Source organism: Trichechus manatus, unplaced genomic scaffold (assembly GCF_000243295.1).
Source record: "Trichechus manatus latirostris isolate Lorelei unplaced genomic scaffold, TriManLat1.0 scaffold00112, whole genome shotgun sequence".
Taxonomy (NCBI): Eukaryota; Metazoa; Chordata; class Mammalia; order Sirenia; family Trichechidae; genus Trichechus; species Trichechus manatus.
The window spans coordinates 374,264-380,973 of record NW_004444048.1 but is presented as its reverse complement, the minus strand read 5'-3'; positions in this window follow the sequence as shown (position 1 = coordinate 380,973).

Genomic DNA, 6,710 nt, shown 5'->3' with positions numbered 1-6,710 from the left:
GGAGAAAAGATTGAAGTTGTCAAGGGTTTCCTTTTATTTGCATCCACAATCAACACCCATGGAAGCATCAGTCAAGAATTCGAAAGACTATTGCATTGGGCATATCTGCTGCAAAAGATCTCTTTAAAGTGTTAAAAAGCAAAGATGTCGCTTTGAGGACTAAGGTGCACCTGACCCAAGGCATGATATTTTCAATTGCCTCATATACTGGACATTGAATAAGGAAGATCAAAGAAGAATTGACATCTTTGAATTATGGTGTTTACAAAGAGTATTGAACATACCATAGGCTGCCAAAAGAACGAACAAATCTGTCTTGGAAGAAGTACAGCCAGAATGCTCCTTAGAAGTGAAGGTTGTGAGATTTTGTCTCACGTACTTTGGACTTGTTGTCAGGAGGGACGAGTCCCTGGAGAAGGACATTATGCTTGGTAAAGTACAGGGTCAGTAAAAAAGAGGAAGATCCTCAATGAGATGGATTGACAGTGGCTACAACTATGGGCTCAACCATAGAGAAAATCATGAGGATGGCACAGGACTGGGTAGTGTTTCGTTCTGTTGTACATAGAGTCATTATGAGTTGGAACCTACCTGATGACACCTAACAACAACAACAACAATCCTAACGTCTGTATTTTCATATTAAGTCTTGAAATCAGGTAGAGTTTCATCAAATATGTGGAAGGTCTATACAATGAAAACAAGAGAACATTGCTGAGTGAAATTGAAGACCTAAATAAATGGAGACACGAGAAGATTCAATATTGTTAAGATGTTGACTCTCCCTCAGTTGATCTATAGAGTCGGCTCAACCCTAATTAAAGTCTCAGCAGGCTTTTCCCAATTAAAATCTCAGACAAACTGATTCTAGAAATGCAAAGGAAGTATAATATCCAAAACAACTTAAAAAAAAAGCAAAGTTGATGAACTTATTCTACCTGATTTCAAGATTTACTATAAAGATACAGAACTATCTTTATTGACTAAATAAATAGCCAGATAGACCAATGAAATAGAATAAAAAATCTATAAATACTCCTTCTCATATATGGACAACTGATTTTTGAGAAATATGCAAAGACAACTGTCTTAGTTATCTAGAGCTGCTATAACAGAAAGGCCACAAATGGATGGCTTTAACACTATTTTCTCACAGTCTAGAAGGCTAGAAGTCCAAATTCAGAGTGCCAGCTCCCAGGGAAGTCGTTCTCTCTCTGTAGGCTCTGGGGGAAGGTCCTTGTCATCAATCTTCCCCTGGTCTAGGAGCTTCTCAACATAGGGAGCCTGGGTCCAAAGGATGTATGCTCCTGGCTATTCTTGCTTGGTAGTAATGAAATTCCCGTTTCTTTGCTAGCTTCTATCTTCTATATCTCAAAAGAGATTGACTCAAGATACAATCTAATCTTGTAGATTCAGTCCTGCCTCATTAACATCATAGAGGTAGGATTTACAATACATAGGAAAATCACATCAGATGACAAAATGGTGGAAAATCATGGCCTAGCCAAGTCGACACACATTTTTGGGGGACACAATTCAATCCATAGCAACAACTCAGTGGAAAAAGAGTGTCTTTTCAACAATAGTACCTGTCATAGTTATCTAGTGCTGCTGTAACAGAAATACAACAAGTAGATGGCTTTAACAAACAGAAATTTATTCTCTCACAGTTCAGGAAGGTAGAGGTGCAAATTCAGGGCACCATCTCTAGGGGAAGACTTTCTGTCTCTGTCGGCTCTGGGGGAAGGTCCTTGTCTCCTTTCAACATCTGTGGGCCCAGCGTTCCTTGGAGATCTCCAAGTGTCTTGACACCAATCTTCCCCTGAGTCTAGGAGGTTCTCAGAGCAGGGATCCCAGGCCCAAAGGACATTCTCCACTCCTAGCTCTTCTTTCTTGCTGGTAGTAAGGTCCCTGTCCTCTCTGCTTGCTTCTTTCTCCTTTTATCTCTTGTAAGATAAAAGGTGTGACTCAAGCAAGGCTGTGACTTGAGTGAAGGTATGACTTAAGTAAGGGTGTGACTTGAGTTAGGACGTGACTTGAAAAAGGCTGTGACTCAATATACACCCCACACTGATTCTGCCTCATTAACATGTAGAGATTAGGATTTACAACACGTCACAAATGGAGGATAATTACGTAAGATCACAAAAAGGAGGACAACCACACAATACTGAGAATTGCGGCCTAGTCAATTTGATACATATTTTGGGGGGACACTATTAATGAATACCATGAAAGTACCTTTAGTACCGTTTCAACAAATGGAACCATTAAAAGAAATGAACTTTGATCCATATCTAACACCATATACAAAAATTAACTGAAAATTAATCATAAATTTAAATGTAAAATCTAAAATCATAAAATTTCTAGATGAAAACATAAGTGAAACTCTTTGAGACCTTGGGGTAGGCACACAAAAATTATATAGATATGACTATCCATAAAAAGAAAAATTAGTTAGAATTTATCATAATTAAGGAAAACCCTGGTAATGTAGTGGTTAAGAACTGCGGCTGCTAACCAAAAGGCTGACAGTTTGAATCCACCAGGTGCTCCTTGGAAACCCTACAGGGCAGTTCTACTCTGTCCTATAGGGTTGCTATGAGTCAGAATCGACTCGGTGGCAATGGGTTTTATCAAAATTAAGGACCTTCTGCTCCTCAAAGACCTGTTAAGAGAATGAAAAGACAAACCACAGTCTCAAAGAAAATATTTGCAAATCCCATAGCCAACAAAAAATTTGTGTTCACAATAGATAAAGAACTCTCAAAACTCAATAAAAAGAAAACAAACAACCCAATTTAAAAAATAGGCAAAAAATTTGAACAGACAGGTCGCCAAAGAAGATATACTGATGGCAAATATGCGCATGAAAAGTTGATCAACATTATTAGTCTTTAGAGAAATGCAAATAAAAATCACAATGAAATACCATCACACATCTATTACAATGTCCAAAATTAAAGACTGACCCTACCAAGTGTTGATGAAAGTGATAACTCTAATATACTTTTGGTGGAAATGTAAAATAGTACATCTACTTTGGAGAACAGTGGGTGGTTTCTTAAGAAGTTAAACATACACCTGCCGTAAAATCCAGCCATTCCACTTCTAGGTATTTATCCCAGAGGAATGAAAGCACATGTTCATATAAAGACTTTTGCATGAATGTTTGTACATCTTTGTTTATAATAGCCATAAACTGGAAACAACCCAAATGTCAATTAATAGGTCAATAAACAGATTGTGGTATATCCATACATTGGAATACTACTTAGCCATCAAAAGGAATGAACTATTGATACAGACAAAATAAATGAATCTCAAAATAATTATATTAAGTAAAAGAAATTAGACAGAAAAAAAAAGTATACTGTATGATTCCGTTTAGAAAATGCAAACTAATCTATGTGACATGAAGAAGATCAGCGGTTGCCTAAAGGGGCTAGAGGGAGGAATTACCAAAGGACACAAGGAAACTTTTTGGGGTAGTCGCTATGTTCACTCTCTTGATTGTGATATTCACACAGGTGTATACATAGAACAAACTTAATGGATTGCACACTATAAATATGTGCAGTTTATTGTATGCCAATTAAAATTCAATAAAACACGTGAAAAAATTCATAGGAAACACTTCATTCTCCAGATGTTTTCTGAATTCTAACTTTTAAAAAAAATCCACTTCGCTTTTATGCTATTCTCTCAAATTAGAAAGCTCACTCCTTTCCCGCTCTTACCCTCCATAATTCCACCTCTGTCTTGAAATCCTTCTTGCTCTTCTAATTCAACCTCAGATAAAATGCCATCTTCTCTACCAAGATGTTCCCATATAATCTCATCTGTTTATTTCATTTTACCTTTGTATTCTAGATAACTTTATAAATTTATCAGCCCCATTACACTGAAAGCTTCTTGAAAAAGGGGCCATTACTTTTTTTTTTTTAATTCCACCTATGGCTTAGCAGGGGTATTGATTATAGAAATATTCTGTAACTGCTTCAGGGGGAGATAGATGGATGAAAGGAAGGAGCATAAACTAGAATACTCTATTCCCTTAGCTCATGTATTCTTCTGAAAGCAACTTCTACCCTGATAATCCAATCAGTACAGATATACTAAATGGTGCTCATGTGTTATCTACACAAGGAGCTCATTTTAAACATGTCACCCTGGAGATAACCTCTTAACCCAAAGGAGCAATTCTCATGGTAGATATTTCAGACATTTTGGAAGGCTGGTGGGGAAAATAACGTTAAGAAAAGTAAGGCCTCACAATGCCTTCCCATGATCCCAGATGGCAGGCTGCCCTCAGAACAGTTGTGCAGTAAATGATCTTTCACCAGCTGAGCCAATAGATTTTTTAAAGGCTCCTCAATGATCTCTAGGGAGTAGCTGTAAGACTGAAGAATCTTACTTGCAACATTTTATGTTACCTGAAAACGAGGGATTTTTATTACGTTATTTAGTCTTTTCAAATGAGGAAACTGATGAACAAATGGGTCCAGAGATCACACAATATAGTTTAGAGGAAAAACAAACTGTTAAGTACTCTAACTCTCCAAAGCCCAGGTTAGAATCCCTACAGTGTCTTTTAGATCATGTTGCTTCAATATTTCATTAAACACTGGAAAAATATTTGGTATCTTACCAAAATAGTTATGTATAAGAAAATATGATATAGCAATAGCAACAATAACAGTTGTGGGACGCAAATTATTTATTCAGATACAATAGAGAGTCCAATAATATTTTTATCAGTATCTTACTTGAAGAGCTATTTCTTTTTTTATAGGCTGATTTACCTGACTCAGAAAGAAATGTGATGTGTGTTTAATACAGCAGCAGTTAAATAGAGGCCACAAAGGCTGTGAGAAGGATCTTTGAGGTTGAGTTAAAGAGATATTAACTCCTTGACCACTTATAAGCTCTGTAAGTACAATAAACTATACACTTGATTTGCTAGACTGTAAAATTCATGAGAGTAATATCTATACCTTCCTTCCTGATGTATCCACATTCATTCATTTATTTATGAAATAGTTTCTGTATACTTGATATATGAAAGACTCTGTTTTGGTACTGGGGACACCATCACAATAAAACAGACAAAGTCCCTGCTCTTACATTCTAGTGGGGGTGGCAACCAAACAATCAATAAACAATCCATATAACAGATAAAGATAAATAATCTTCAGAGAATTAAAATCGGGCGACGTACTTGAGAGTTACCAAGTGGCTACTAGATTGCGTAGTCAGGGAAGGTCTGAGAAGAGGACATCTAAGCTGAGAGTTTCATGACAAGTCATAAAGAGGCAAGAAAGCACTTTTCAGGCAGAAGAAACAGCCCACTGAGGCACAAAAGAGATTGGCATGTTCCAAGAAGAGAAAGAAAAATAGTGTAGCCAGATCCTGGGTGTAGAAGAGGGGAGTGATGGATAGCATAGAAGAGGCAGGCAGGGGATAACCATAGAGGTTTCTGTAAGAAAGAGCAAGGAGCTTAGATTTTATTCTAAGAGTGACAGGAAGTCAGTGGAGGGTTCTGGGCATTGGAGTCACATGATCTGATTCACAATTTTAGAAGATCCCTCTGGATACCGCATGGAATGTGGGTTGTAGGGAAAGAGGAGACCAGTTAGGATAACATCACAGTATTCCAGGAAGGAATTAATAGTGACTTGGACCAGGACAATCATAGCAGTGACAAAGAGAAATGGATGAAATGGTATGTTTTGAAGGTAGCATTGACAAAACTTACTGTTAAATTAAAAGAGACATTTGTGAGAAAGAATTCAAGGATAATACCTAGATTTTTCACTTGACCAACTAGGTTTTTGGGATATAATAGATGCTAAAAAAATAACTGTTTAATTAAATTTTAATTTACTTAACCTCATTAAACCAACATAAACCACCATAAAAACTTAAAACTGAAACTTACTTTATAATTCAATGTTTTACAAATGATAAAACTGAGTCCAAGCTGGATGGTTACGAGACTTGCCCACTAGTTAGTGACACTAGTTACTCAGACCCTAGTAAGTGACAGAGTTGGTATTGCAGTGTAGATCTCTTTGACTCCCAGTTCAGTGCTCTTTCAGTCATACCATGCTAAGTACAACAAACCAGGGGAGTTATTATTCCTACCACCTACGGGCAACAGGACAATATCAGCACTGCTGTGACAAATTACCTCTTTCCTCAATTGTACATGAGGAGCCAGGAATGTGACAGACATTCAACACCTCTCTTCCCTCCACCTGCCATAACTAATCAGTCAGTTAAACGTGTCCATTTTACCTCTTAATCTCTCTAATTCAACCTCTGCTCCATCTCCTCTGCCACCTCCTGAGTCTGAACTCCCAGTTGTCTTTCTGATATACACTTACCTCTTCCAGCCCATTCCCTACCAGCATGCAGACTATGGTTTATTTAAAGGTGAGTTTTCTCAAGTCATTCAGAAGTGTCCTGCTCCTTCCTGCTCAGGAAGACTATGTTACCCTTCTCCCTGGAAACTCTCCCTCTGCCAGCCCCACTTCGCTTTTACTCTTGGCCTAGTTAGTTCACTTTCTCCTCTTAAAGCTTTGCTCAACGTTTGTTTCCTCAAGGAAATGTTTTTGCCACCTCCTCCCAACTAGGTCAACTATCCCTGCTATATTAATCACAGATCACTTCAAATTTTTTGTAGAACTTATTATAATTGTGTT